Source organism: Oryctolagus cuniculus, chromosome 2 (genome assembly GCF_051225735.1).
Source record: "Oryctolagus cuniculus isolate XC-2025 breed Fujian yellow rabbit chromosome 2, ASM5122573v1, whole genome shotgun sequence".
Lineage (NCBI taxonomy): Eukaryota > Metazoa > Chordata > Mammalia > Lagomorpha > Leporidae > Oryctolagus > Oryctolagus cuniculus.
In genome coordinates this window covers 189,728,365-189,742,947 of record NC_142868.1, presented here as the reverse complement: position 1 = coordinate 189,742,947, position 14,583 = coordinate 189,728,365, and the positions used below count along the sequence as shown (strand labels likewise).

The following is a 14,583-nucleotide window of genomic DNA, read 5'->3' as shown; positions in this document are numbered from 1 at the left end:
AATAAGAAAAGCTGTTGAAATAGAAATGGAAAAATGAAAGTTACTGAGATGAGGGGGATACATTAATCCCAGGTTAGATAAAATGTTCACTGTGGAGCTTCCCAACAGTCAAGGTCCAGAAGGAAACTGTTACAGAATTTACCATTTGAGGGCAAGGCACAGAAACAATGTCCATAGCATCAAGTGCTCATGTTCCAAGAGCAAGTCCATTTTATATCTCCATCTTCAAAAACTAGTTTCAGGTTTAAAATTGTTGAAAGTGACAACTGCGATACAATGAAATTTATGTTAATAATAAACTTAGGTGTGAGGACCACCTTTAAAGTATGAATGCACAGATGAGAAATCCCAACACTCATCCCGGGAATGTTGTTTTTTCTAGAGCTTTCTGTCATACTCTCCACAATTTTATTCTATACAATTACTGTCTTTCTCCCTTGATGAATGAGTGATCATTAAGAGATAATCTGTATTAGCTTAATAGCTAGGACCTTCTGTCATCGGATATACCATAAATTTGAAAAGCCTAAACCTCTAAAAAGAAAGTTACTTACACATGACATATATTATACTTGATGTTGCATGTAGAAATCTATTTGTTATTACAGATACTGAGATGACTGCATTTGTGCATAGTCTGAATAAATTTCTTTTCCTTATATCTTCCCAGGTGAAGGAAAATAAATTACACATGATGTTGAAGCATAGTGTCAAGTTGCATTCTGGAAAGATGGTATCAAATGTTACCACCATCAGCAACACGGCGGCACCTGTTTACTCCACACTTGCCTAGCAAAATACATGTAGGCAATCATTTGATGAGAAATGGCCAGTTACACAGGGAAGATCTAATTCTTCACAGCGAAGCTCACTAACTCCACATCTGGAAGAAAGGATCTCACTGCTGTGCTGTGAACTTGAAGACTTGGGCTGGTATCTAAGGAAGGAGGAGGTGCTGCTGAGTATTATTCAAAGGCACTGCTGCCTGATTAAAATGAAATTCGACCATAACAGTATGATTGCAGAAGCTTTACTGTTGGTTATTATGGATTATTGGAAGTGCAGAGTGGTTTTTATAGCTTTGATCATGGTGTGCTTTGTTACTCCCCAGTTTTTATCCTCCCATTTGTGTTCCAGAAGTAAGTTATATGGGTGTCCACAGCACCCATCTCACATGAGTCTAGAAGTAAACAGTTGAGACAAGATTAGCTGAACTAAGATCTTTCTCCTTATGAGATCTCAATTTCTCTCACAACAGGTAACTTTTTGATGAGTGATGATCTTGCCAGTAACATGGAAAAGGACACTAGTCTTAATTGCCATTAACTTATCAACTTTGTACAAATTTATCCTAACTTGTATAATAATACAAGGAAATGTCTAAATTTCTCCTCTCTGTTGCTATAAATGTCTAATTCTTTTCAGAGACCTATAAACAACTATATTTTGGTAATTAGAATCTCAAACAATACCCATGACTTATGTTGTAATGAAATCTCATTACATCCAATAACAATATTTCTGTGGATAAGTCCAAGAAAGGTAGGTATTTTCCAAAAAGGGTAGGATTTCTGTGTTGTGGCAGGTCATGTTAAAATGAGGCATCAGTATATTGGACTCTATTTGTATTTTGTCTATATTTATCTAGGTGCTTTTATATTCAGATTGATGAGTAATGTAAATTCTTAGGATGTCATCAACCCTGTAATAATCACCTTCTGTACCAATGGGAAGCTTGATGACAATTGTGCTGCCATCACTCCTTAATTCATAGCTCCTGGAAACAATGTGGGCCATGTACAGCTTGTGACGTTTCACTCCCATCTCCACAGAGAGGTCCTGGAAGTGGATCACCCCAACAAGAAGGAATCTGATATATGTGGGAATGACCCAACTGATAGTGTCCTTGAAGTAATCAAAGTCATTTAGAGGAAATGTTTGTACTGTTTTATATGTATACAAATATTAGACTTAAGAGAATAGAATTTGATTGCTAGAGAATATCTGTGTTTAGTACTTGGGGGGAGGACTATTGAGAAAGAATCACAGGGGGACTATTTGAGAGACAGTAAAATAATTAGAAAAATGAAGTCCCAACTCATTTGTTTGGTTGTGACATAATTAAAAATTTATTTATTTATTTATTTATTTATTTATTTTTGACAGGCAGAGTGGACAGTGAGAGAGAGAGAGACAGAGAGAAAGGTCTTTCTTTTGCCGTTGGTTCATCCTCCAATGGCTGCCGCGGCCAGTGTGCTGCGGCTGGTGCACTGCGCTGATCCGATGGCAGGAGCCAGGTACTTCTCCTGGTCTCCCATGGGGTGCAGGGCCCAAGCACCTGGGCCATCCTCCACTGCACTCCCGGGCCACAGCAGAGAGCTGGCCTGGAAGAGGGGCAACTGGGACAGAATCCGGAGCCCCGACTGGGACTAGAACCCGGTGTGCCGGTGCCGCAAGGCGGAGGATTAGCCTATTGAGCCACGGCGCTGGCCACATAATTAAAAATTATAATCTGAATAATTTCTTAGAATAAGTAGACACACTAGGTAGACCTTGAAGGACACATTCAGGAAGCAAATGTACTGCTGACCTAGAGACTTTTAGGTTGTGTTAAGGATAGGAAGAGGTGGAGACTTGGACAGGAAGAAGTGCAGCAGAGGCAAAGTGACAGACCAACCCACATGGCAGATACCTGGAGGGGAACAAAGGGAAGAAGATGGGGTAGTCATAGGTTGTGAAAGGCCTTGGCATTTAGATTTTTCACAGTAATCATTGAATATCCGATTCCTGCTTCTCTTACCTGCATCCCCAGTTGCCCCTTTCATGCACTTGCTGTGGTATCACATGACTATCAGTTCTGCCAGGGGAGTTTAGAAGGTAGACTTGGCCATAATAGTTTTAGGAATGTTTAGGTAATTAAGGTTGGGCTAGTCCGTAGGAAACTTTTACTTGAGACATTTCCTCTGAAATGTTTAGCAATACAGAAGATGACCTTGAGTTGTTCTAGGTTTCTCTTTGCCCCAGTGGATCAGAGGGTCTTTCTGAGAATGCAAAAGATGAAGGAAGGACTAATCTAGCCACAGCTCAGGCCGATTCTAACCTGGAGTTTTCATTTCCTGAAGGAAGAACTGTTGTTTACCTGATTAGAACTGATTACAGCCAAGAGTTCCTGGTGCAGGAATAGTTCCTACATTGTACACCATGCTGAAAAAATGTCAGATATTCTGAAGTATCACTAAAACTCCCTTCCTTTTCTCTCACGCACAGGGCAAGCCCTAGGTGCATTACCATCAAATTGTCCAGTACAGTTTGTAGAGAGTGCTGGATCTAATAGTAGAAAAAGTCACACCTCAAATCTGCCAAGAATCACAAGTACTTAGAATCTTGATAGTTTGTGTTAAAATTTATTTCTATAATAGCCAAGCTATACTGCTGAATGGTTACAAAACCACTTCATTTTTATTTTCTATACAAAATTTGTATTTTCAAATTTTATGTGAAACAAAAATCTGCTCTTTTTGCAAATAACACCCCTCAATAAGTTAAAAACTACTTTCAACAAATTGCATTTTTTAAAAGCTTTATTTATTTGAAAGACAGAGTGACACAAAGAGAGAGAGAGAGAGAGAGAGAGAGAGAGAGAGAGAGAGAGAGAGGCTGGTACTGTGGCATAGCAGATAAAGCTGCTGCCTGCAGTGTTGGCATCCCATATGGGCACAGGTTCAAGACCTGGCTGCTCCACTTCTGATCTAGCTCTCTGCTATGGCTTGGTAAAGCAGTAGAAGATGGCCCAAATCCTTGGGCCCCTACACCCACATGGGAAGACCCACCTTTAATTATTGGGCTTCTGGGGCTCTGATTCCAGTTTGAAGCGGGATCCTGGTGTCAGTTTCATAGCCAGCTTTGAGTGCATCCCTCACCAGCATCACATGCCATGTGGTTGGTGTGGGAAAGATAATCTGGACCTGAAGTTGCCTGAGTCAAGATCATAGGAGAGAGGACACCTAGAATGTCTTCCAGTGGAGACCTCCAACCTCCAGCCGATCATGCTGCTGTGGGACCTCAAGCTCACCCTCGCCAAGATTTCCTTCCGCACACTTCACAGGATGCTGCTGCCCAGTGCTCTGGCTCATTCTGTGTAGATCCACTGGGATTAGTGGAATTTCTTTCTTAACAGAGACCTTGCAGGAAGGTTTGCTTTCTGTTAATTTGTGAAAATTTTAGGCTTCCTGGTCTTGGTAGTTAGAGCTCCTCTTAACCTCAAATCAGTATGATATTATTGCATTCATAGATACACTCAAGTTCCTGGAAACTATCATCCAGGTCTAATAGGTAAGCAAGATTCTGTATCTTGTGCATCGTAACTCCCATAAAGAAAGTCAAGGATAATTCCAGAGTACTTTGCATTTAAGAGGAGAAAATGCATGATGATACCTAGTAGAGAGATGGCATGCAGTAGATAGCCAACAAAAGGGAGCTAACCATTCTTGATGTAGCAGAAGCAGAGGTTAAGCCAACTGAACAAGAGTAGAAGGGAGGGGGAAGGAGGGAGGGCATATCATTATGTTCTTAAAATTGCATCTACAAATCACATTGAATCTGTTAAAAACTGATTAGAAATAAAATCTAAAAAATAGAAAAAGAAATGAATGACTGAGTCAGAGCCAATAGTCATATTGCATACTCTAAATAGCTTCTTAGTGCTTATATTGGCCCAGCCATAGCCTTTGATTAGTAATTGATTTAGCAGATTTTTAGCTAGTTTTATGCAGCAATAAGCAAAAACATGAAAATACAGTGCTTTTACTTAAACTTTGTGAATTGTCAGCTGCCTCCTTGCTTCGAGAATGTCTCCTCCTGTACCTCCTCCAACCCTCACCAGCCAAATAAAGCAGTTATTCTCCTTGAGAGCTTTAGAGGCAGCAAAACAACACATTCACGCCTTTCTCCGGTACTTACAGGAGACTTGGTATAAGGACAAAAGCCTATTTAACTCTGGAAGCACTTTGAATCCTAGATCTACCTGTTCTACATATAATTTTTTTAAAGATTTATTTATTTATTTGTAAGTCAGAGTTACACAGAGAGAAAGGAGAGAGAGAGAGAGAGAGGTCTTCCATCCGCTGGTTCACTCCCCAATTGGCCACAATGGCTGGAGCTGTGCCGATCCACAGCTGGGAGCCAGGAGCTTCTTCTGGGTCTCCCACATGGGTGCAAGGGCCCAAGTACTTGGGCCATCTTCCACTGCTTTCCCAGGTCATAGCAGAGAGCTGGATCAGAAGTGGAGCAACCGGGTCTCGAACCAGCGCCCATATGGGATGCCAGCGCTTCAGGCCAGGGCATTAACCCACTGCGCCACAGTGCCAGCCCCTGTACATATAATTTACTTACTTAGCATCTAATCTCAGTTCCTCATCTGTAAGATGTGATAGCACTTACCTTGCAGGAACATTGGGAGATTAAATGAACTAGTGCCTGTGGGATTCTTGTAGTGCTGGGTACATATTAAAGGCTCAATAAATTGTATATCTTATTCATTACCTCTGTTAGATTGAAGGTCATATGACAGCCACACAATAACACCATACAACTCCAATGAGAAATGAAGAGCTTAAGGAGGCAGGCTAATTGCTGACTCAGATCTAGAAAAACTGCCAAAGACCAGAAAAAATTCCAGGTAAATATACATGTCTGAAGCTTCCCACTAGACCAGATTCCTTGACGGCACCCTCACTGATCTTCACAAGTCCCTGAATACTTTATCCTGGGACTGACAAGGTGCCTGCTTATTGGAACAGTTAATAGTCCTCTATTATTGAAATGGACCAATGGAAGAATAGCTGGAAAATTGACAAGGGAGATGATGTGGCAACATTAGTAGTTTACGGATCTATCAAAACAGTTGATTACTTTGGATAGCAAAAGTCAGGTAGAAATAGAGCAAAAGTATGTTTGGGAACTGTGATGCCTGCCTTGGTGGACCTGGAGAGGGTTGTCCTCTTATCTTACTTCCATTAGTTGTTCTCCCACATGATCTCTTCTTGAGCATCAGGAGGTACAGGGACAACTCACACTTTTCTCCTAAGAAGTAACCCAGGTGACCAGATGGCCCAACCACAGGTGTCAACTCCACCCCCACCCTAATGGGTTTCACTGCTCCTCTTACCCTGCCCAACCCTGCCAAGGTACACCAGTACCTGTTTCCTGAACATGTGCCTTCTCTTACTCTCTCACCTTCTCCCCGTGGCCTGTTGGCCTTCCCCCACCCGATAATAAACCTTTCCTCTTAAAAATAAAAGAAGTAATATTGGCTCTGGCAGGGTCAGTGTCAACATCAAGTCATAGAGTTCCAGTAAAGGTGACATCTCTGGGGGAAGAGAATCCTGGCCATGTCACAGCCACCTACTTGTTTTCCACATTGAGGACCCACAGCTAATGGTAGGAACTTGAACTGAACCTAATTGGATTAGCTGTCTGGATTAGCACCAATTATAGACAACACTTTTTCTTTATTTCCTGAAAGGAGAGGCCCATGAACATAAGATGTTCACTGCCATGTATCCCCAGCACCCTGGGTACACACAATAAGTTCAATTCGAATCCATGAAACAAACCCCACCACACGGCCTTGATCTGTTTATTTGTAAGTACCGAATTCCACCCTCAATTCAGGCATCCTCTTGTGAATCCACACTTGGGGGCTCCAGAAGTAACTTTTCTTCCAACTTTAAAACCCTGGTGGGGCTTTCAGGACTGCGCAGAGACATAAATGCAACTTAATAACTTGGAACCATTTGGGTGGATGCCAAATACTAGATTCCCTATGGTCTAAAACTCACTTCATTTAGTCGAACAACACCCAACCAGTGTCATTTACAACAGCTCCCTTCTCCGTGAACTCTATTATGAGGAGGACCCTGTCCCCCAAGGCAAGCAAATTGATTTTCCATGCTGCAGGTGTGCTTATTATAACCATTACTCACTACCAAGATGCAGCGCAAGAGAACTCAACATCACTCCCCATGAGGCATGAGATTTGGCTTGTGGCAGGGAATCTCTTGCATAGGGCTCTTACTCCAGCACTAAGAATGGCGCTTTTGTGTCTGGCTTGGCTTATGTTCTTTTCCCAAGAAAAGCCTTGAGAAACCAAGGGTTGGATTCCTAAGACATGTGTTACTTAACAACAGGGACATATTCCTAATACATGCATTATTAAGCAAAGTTACAGAGTGACCTTATACAAACTGGGGCAGCTATAGCATTACCAGGTGATGTAATCTTATGGCCCATCATTATCCAAAATGTTGTTGTGCAGAACATGATTGAGTATTAGTAGTTGCAGAAGGTCCATAATTCCGAAACTATAACTGCTTCCGCGGCTGTCTGTGCGCCAGCCAAACAAGCCCTACTCAGAGGGACTGGCACACTCACCCGTGCAGAAGTCTAGCAGCTGAGATGTCTGGAGAGTCACATTCCCCAGTGGTCAGGGAGGATGGGGCAACCACACTGGGCAGCCAGGGTCTCATCCGTCTTTTTTCCTGAGCCAAACTTGTCTGAACAGGCAGCTTCTTACCAAATTCCCTTCTCTCTTCTCAGCCCTGGGTGCTAATTCACCCTACTTTGTAGAAGACAGTTTACACTTCCCAGCATCACACAGATAAGAAAAACTGCAGCCAAGATTCAAACCCTGACAGTTGATTCAGAACCTGCACTCTCATCTCACTTCCTACATTATGGGTTATTTTCACCCAAAGCTGAAATCTTGGTCATCTGTCTCAGTGCCCCATCTTCCTAAGTCTCCAGGAAAGGTGTGGCACATAGCACGTGCTTAATGCAGAAGCTAGTACTATATGGCAGGGGCTATGTTGGGCACTTGATAATTATTTCATATATTCATTCCATTGCCCTCTGCAAAACACATTGTCCCCCCTGATGGGCAAACAGATTCACAAAAGCTAAATACACTTCAATGTCATACTGTTAGTGAGGAGCAGAAATGTAAAACCAAGCCCAAATCCAAAGCTTTGTCCACAACCTATCATGGTGTTTGTAAGATGCATAACTAATTGTTGAAGCACTGACCACCCCAAGCCACTTTTTCTTATCAGTAATGACCAATTATTTACACACGTACATCCAGCCAAATGTGGATGTACCATTTATGCCACGGTCAGAGGTCTAGGTCCTAGCAAAATAATGCCCTTCAGATAGCCAGTGGAGCTGATTCATGACATGAAGGCAGAATGGCTCCAGGGATTTCTCTGACACATGAGGCCTGCAAAAGATGCAATCCTAGGACATGACTAAGGCCAAGAGGAGATTACATGGCCACAACATCCTGTGAGAATAGGCAGCATTCAAGATTATGCTCCTGAAATAAGTAGCACTCAGCAAGTGGACAAAAGTAAAGATACTTGTTTGTGAGGTGGGTGGCCTCGAGGCTCCCTGTATACTTTAGGGTCATGGAGTCTGCACGTGCACGTGGGGAGGTGAAGAGAAGGGAGGCGATGAGCCTTTGAGTGCCACTGTCCCGAGCCCCACCTTGCTCAGTTGGGTGAGCACAGCTGCATCGCCTACCTGCAGAAGGGGCCTCGTGGCTGGAAGCCAAAGCTCCTAGCATTAGTCTGATAGAAGTGCAGACTCTACGATCAAGACTAGACATGAACCCCTTTCTCCCTCTCTGCTTTGAGAGGTATTAAGGGAAGTTCACCAAAAACACACACCCACCCCACCCCACCCCACACACAGAAAGAGGTGCTGACTAATCCCCTGTCCCCCTACTCCCCCCTTGTCATAAAGACCAGAGCTCTTGAGGCCCTGCTCAGCCCAGACCAATAGTAACGTTCACGTAGCCTTGCTTACCTCACAGCACGATACAGAACCACGGTACAGCAAGGATCCCAGGACTGACCTCTCTGCCTCTTATCTCAGCAGAAAAACTCTGCTTCCTGCCTAGCCGATCAGCAGAGGACTGGCCTCAGGATGAGCTGCAGCCGCCATGAGCCACCACAGTCTGGCTGCCCTTCCTTGTTCCAGCAGTCAGGCAGGGTTGGGAACAGCTGCCCTGTAAGGACACCCTGATCATCGCCGACTCCTTCCTGAGGCTTCCCCTTCCTGCCCACCCAGAATCTTCCACTAACACTGGAGAGGAATCCCAAGAAACAGTTGCCAGCTAAAATGTAGGAAGCCCACTTAAATCTGAATTGTAGATAATACTTCGAATATTGCAGTACTTAGGGAATCTGCAGTATTTGGAACACGCACTAGAAACAATTTTTAAAAATCTAGAATTGTCAAATTTAATTGGCATCTTGTCTTCTTATTTGCTCAATCTGTCAGCCATACCCTATTGGTTTTGCTAAGTAGAAAAAGGAAAACTTAGAATGTGCAACAATACATATGTTTGTCCAATTAAAAATTTTTAACCACTTTTTTATCAGCTGTGCAAATTAAATGGGAAAGGCCTGCCATGGTGTCTGACCAAGCATAAATGAAATCAGCTGGGGAGAGAGAAAGGCTGAATCTCTCTGTATACATTGAAAACCCTCTCTCTTCATTAGGATGTGAATTCTTCCATTCCAGGAATGTGCCATTTATACAAAAACTTTTAGTTTATTAACTCCCTTTGATTCCTTTTTTGATTTTTGAAAGACGGGGTGAGGGAGAGAGAGAGAGAGAGAGAAAGAGAAAGAGAGAGAGAGAGAGAGAGAATTCTTGAAATGCCCTTAAATTCCAAGGCTGGGCCAGGTTGAAGTCATGAGCCAGGAATTCAATCCAGATCTCCCACATGGGTGGCAGGGACCCATGTACTTAAGCTATCATCTACTGCCTCCCAAGATGCACATTAACAAGGTGCTGGATGGCAAATGGAGTTGGGACTCAATCCCACACACTGTGAGATGTGGGTGTTCCAAGAGGTGGCTTTAGCCACTACTCCACAACATCTGCCTCTATTTAAAAACTTTTAAAGAGAACTTGCTATTGACAGGGACTGTGCTGGAGACTAGGGAAGTAGGGATGAGCGAACAGCGAAGCGGTCGCTGGCTCAGAGCTACAGGTTGATGCCTTACTCTCACAGTAAGTGTTCCAAGGCCTCACACGTGGCTGAACCTCTCTGTTGACTAATTATGCACAGCTGCCAGCCCTTGTGGGCACCCAGTGCTCCGTGAAGCTTCATTCAATGAGCATCTCATGGCTGATGGGCCCTTCCCATAGCCTTGCTGAGGACACAGAGGGAGCATCCTGGCTCTAGGAGCATTTGCATTCCTGCACTGGATTTTAAGTTACTGCCAGTGATGGGCCAAACGTTGGAAGGTTCGCTTTTGCTGTGTTGTGCACAAGAGAGTCTCTCCTAGGATATACAAACAGCCCTATAGAGCTGCCTCTTTGCCAAGTGCTCTGGACAGAGGGGTCTCCTCTCTGAGCTCCAGCCTCCTCCCAAGTGAAGCAAATCAGCCCAGGTGATCTCAGGGCTGTGCCAGCTGGTGTGCAGCTTCGGCAGGGGCCTGGGAAGGTCTGGCTGGAACATGGCTCAGTGACTACTGCAGACATGAAAGGGTTTCTTCTCTCAGCTGGGGACCCCTGGCTGTGCACAGTCACCTTTAGTGCTACAGGAGATAAAGTATGACTGTGGGAGGGGGGATTCCCAGCATCTAGAACAAACCTAACCAACCAAGGAGTGTTTGCCACAGACACGAGAAAGCTGACCCAGGAGGGACTCCGCGGAGGGCAACGTGAACACCCACTTTGGGGCCACTGGGGTGTGAAGGAGCTGTTCTGGTTGAATGTGTAAAACTGGTCAGAAATGACTCCCGTAGCTACCCCAACTCATGTGGGTTGATGACCCTGTTTCCAGGTGTGGGAGGGAGCGCTAGTTGGCAGGCCTGGGGTCTCCGAGACAACAGAGATTTGGGTTATAACATAGTGGGCTTGAGTCCTGCTCTTGACACTACCAGCTGTGTGCCCTGAACTGAGGCTCCTTCTCTGTAAACTTGGGAGTTCCTATGGCACAAGAGTCTTGTGGGAAGACACCTGGCAAATCACTGCAAACATCAAGGAGGACATGGAAGAAACTCCCACCTGCAGGAATATGAGTTCACTGAAAAGTGAGTGTGCGCACGTGTGTGTGTGTGTGTGTGAGAGAGAGAGAGATAGTGAATGTAAAATAACTGATCATGGGCCTGCCTTGTGGTGCAGTGAGTTAAGCCACTGCCTGAAGGCCAGAATCCCATATGAGCACTGGTTCAAGTCCTGGTTGCTGTACTTCTGACCCAGCTTCCTTCTAATGCACTGGGAAGGCAGTAGATGGCCTAAGTATGTGGGAGCCCTGGATGGAGAGTTCTAGGTTCCAGCCTTAGGCCTGGCCCAGCCCCAGCCTTTGCCACCATTTGGGGAGTGAACCAGTGGTTGGAAGAACTCTCTTTCTCTGCGTCTCTCCTCTCTCTGTAACTCTTGCCTTTCAAATAAATAAATAAAACTTTTAAAAAAGCCAAAATAAGTGATCATTTCTCAGTATTTCAGCAATTATTTCACTGTTTAGTGCGATAACATTTCTACATTAAAATACTAACAGTGGAACAGTGGCATAATTGAATAGCAAGTGAGGCACAGAGCGAGGTAGACATGCATGCTTGCAGTACTGGCGAAAGCCTCGGGAAGCCAGGGCAGCAGCAGTAATAGTTACTTCTGCGTGTGGAACCAACTTTTCCGTTGCTGTCATCTTGCACAGATGCCATGGCGGAAACTGGCCACACGGGGGAGCCTGCCGCCCTCGAATGGCTTTTAAGAGGCCAAGAGCTTGGAGCAAACGGAATGGGCCTGAGTTTTGGTCCCCAAACAGGCCTCCACGGAAATCCTCCTTTAGCAGGTTCGCCGGCGGCGGAGGCCGTGTCCCCCGCGGGAGTCCGCAAGAACATCCCAAAGCGAAAGGGCGCAAGAACGTTTCTGGCATTAGGTGATAGCGAGACGGGCATCCTGGTTGCCGGAGGTCACTGTCAAGAGCCACGGGGCGGGGACAGCTGGCAGGGGAGGAGGGCACGGTGACCTCCAGGGCGATGCTGGCACCCCGGGGCCCCTTGGGTACGCAGACTTGTCCCCAAGGACGCACAAGCAGGGCAGGGCCTTTACAACTGCGGGAAGTGAGAGATGAGAGGGCTTGGATGGGAGGAAGCTGCCACATGAATGGCAGGTGCGTGAGGGAAGCCCTGAGGGTTTCTGAGGTGTGGCCACCCTCCCCCAACACACAGGCATCCGCGCCAGACCCACCTGTCTCACAAGAGCATCTCTGAAGGGTGGGTGGTACCAGAGAAGCCGAGCGGGCACTATCAGGATTCAGTGAAAACAAGTTTGAAGCCCCGGGTTCCAGACAGGCACACCGGCACCGTGTTTGTTTCTTTTCCATCTTCCCCTTGCCCGACGTGCTGGAGGTCTGGATCCTGGAGGAGGAAAGGGGTGGGGTTTGGGAAAGAGGAGTCCCTCCACCCCACCTCCAGGTGCTGCAAGGGCGGGGCTCCACGCCCCTCTCCCTGCTCTAGGGCCCTTCGGACCACCAGGCTGCAGGCCAAGTGGAAGCCGGGAAGGCCTCATGGCACCTGTGAAATCTTGTTTCAACTCAAACTGGACTTGAACAACCAGCACATACCCTGACCTCCTTGGGTATGGCTAAGGCCAGAAAGGAGTCATTTGACCCTATGTGACTGAAGTGGGAGAGTGGGGAAAAAATCCTCTTCTAGCCTCCCTTGGCCTGCCAGTCAGCAGATTAGGCAGGGGCTCTTCCTCATCCATGCACAGGGATGAGGAGGGGAGAAGGAGGAAAAAGGCCCCAGGACAGGTGCAGAGCAGTGAACAGGGATGTGGGAGGCCCAAGAACTCTTGGTTCTGACCACCCTGCACCTCGTCCCCTGCTGCAGGGTCTCAGAGCCCCTGCAGCTAGAATGCTCCACTGGTATTGACTGGGGTTTGTGGGGCCAGAACACAATTCTTCAGTTAACCAGAGAACAAGAGGGGTTGCAAGTCATGGGGAAAGAAGGATTCCATGGCCCTAGAGCCATGTCAAAGCCAGAGAGTAACCGTTCCAGGTGCTTGTGGGTCACCCAGTCTTGGCTGCCAGTGCCCCACTCGGCCTGTGCATCTGGGAGGCAGGGTCAGGTGATGCACACGGGGAAGGGCGTGGCTGTGGGCAACAGCATTGAGACTTCACAGCATTGTTGTGGGGTAGGAAGTGTTTTTCCTTTGATTTTCTCAAGTGTTCTTGACTTGCTGTTGTACCCTACAGACTGCTGTCCTTGGTCGTTCCTTTCGGATTATGTTGATCAATAAATAATGTGCCCTGCAAATGGCCTCTTTTAAAATCGCCACACGTGGCACAGCAGAATCGCAGAGGAAGTTACAGCTTCTGGCAGACCGGAACTCCACACCTCCTGGGCTCTCAGGTAAGGGTGCTGCTGCAGATCGCCCAGCAAGGCACCTCTTCTCTCTCAGTTGTGAAATCCCCAGAGGGCAAGGACCGTCAGCCTCTGTGATGACTCCTGTGGCCTGCAGAGACCAGTGTAGGGTCCCAGGATGGAACTTTACCCGCTGGAGAGGGGAACTTGGCTTCTTTAGTGGCATCTGAACAGAGAAGGAGGTAGCCCCAGGAGGGAAGCGATGAGATGAGGCCACACAGCGTCCCTGTGGCCAGGTGAGGCCTGGGGGTGGGTGTAATCACGTGAGCATGCTTTTGAGAGCCCCCTGCAGCTCAGCACCTTGCTGAGGTGCCTCTGAGCACTGGGCACAGAGCGAGACTGTTCTGCAGGATTCCTGTCCTCAACTGGGACACAGCCAACTCTGTTCCTTCATCCTCTGCAGATGTCCTAGCTTTTGGGCCCTTTTTTTTTAAAGATTTTATTTATTTGACAGGTACAGAGTTACAGACAGTGAGAGAGAGACAGAGAGAAAGGTCTTCCTTCCGTTGATTCATTCCCCAAATGGCTGCAACGGCCAGAGCTGCGTCAATCAAAAGCCAGGAGCCAAGTGCTTCTCCTGGTCTCCCACGCAGGTGCAGGGGCCCAAGGACCTGGGCCATCCTCCACTGCTATCCCAGCCACAGCAGAGAGCTGGACTGGAAGAGGAGCAACTGGCACTAGAACCAGCACCCACAGGGGATGTTGGCGCCACGGGCAGAGGATTAACCTAGTGTGCCATGGCACTGGCCCCATGGGCCCTTTCCTAAAATCAGTTCAGTCTGCTGAATAATTCCACCCTCTCATGTGGATCAAAACTACCCTCCTACTATGGTCTGTGTTCCCTAAAATTAATGTGTTGATTACCAATGTGATGGTACTCGGAGGTGTCATCTTTACAAGTTGATTAGGTCATGAAGTCATGGATAGAAGTGGTGCCCTTTGTACAGAGGTGCTTCCAAGAGTTGGTAGGAAAAAGAGGCAAAAGCCAAGTTCGTTTGGTGCAAAAATATTGAGATCTGGGTGTAGTTTTTCAAAATATGCATTTTCCATGAACTTTTTGAAGACTTGCCCCACCCCCCAAAGGAGGGACAAGAGGACTCCCTCCCGTGTGAGCGCACAGTGGGGTGTCTTCTAGAATCAA

At 46.3% G+C, this 14,583-nt stretch overlaps 1 long non-coding RNA gene across 2 annotated transcripts in view; it reads right to left on the bottom strand.

The window, feature by feature from the left end:
• Positions 1-2,122: 2,122 nt before the first annotated feature.
• The window catches only part of LOC127489187 (uncharacterized), a 33,165-nt gene continuing 20,704 nt past the window's right edge, over positions 2,123-14,583 (bottom strand). For both annotated transcript variants that reach the window (XR_016230567.1, XR_016230569.1), the window contains 2 exons: positions 12,265-12,434; positions 2,123-2,692 (listed from right to left, as the gene is read on the bottom strand). This is a non-coding gene — a long non-coding RNA (uncharacterized LOC127489187). The remainder of the gene's footprint in view (positions 2,693-12,264; positions 12,435-14,583) is intronic.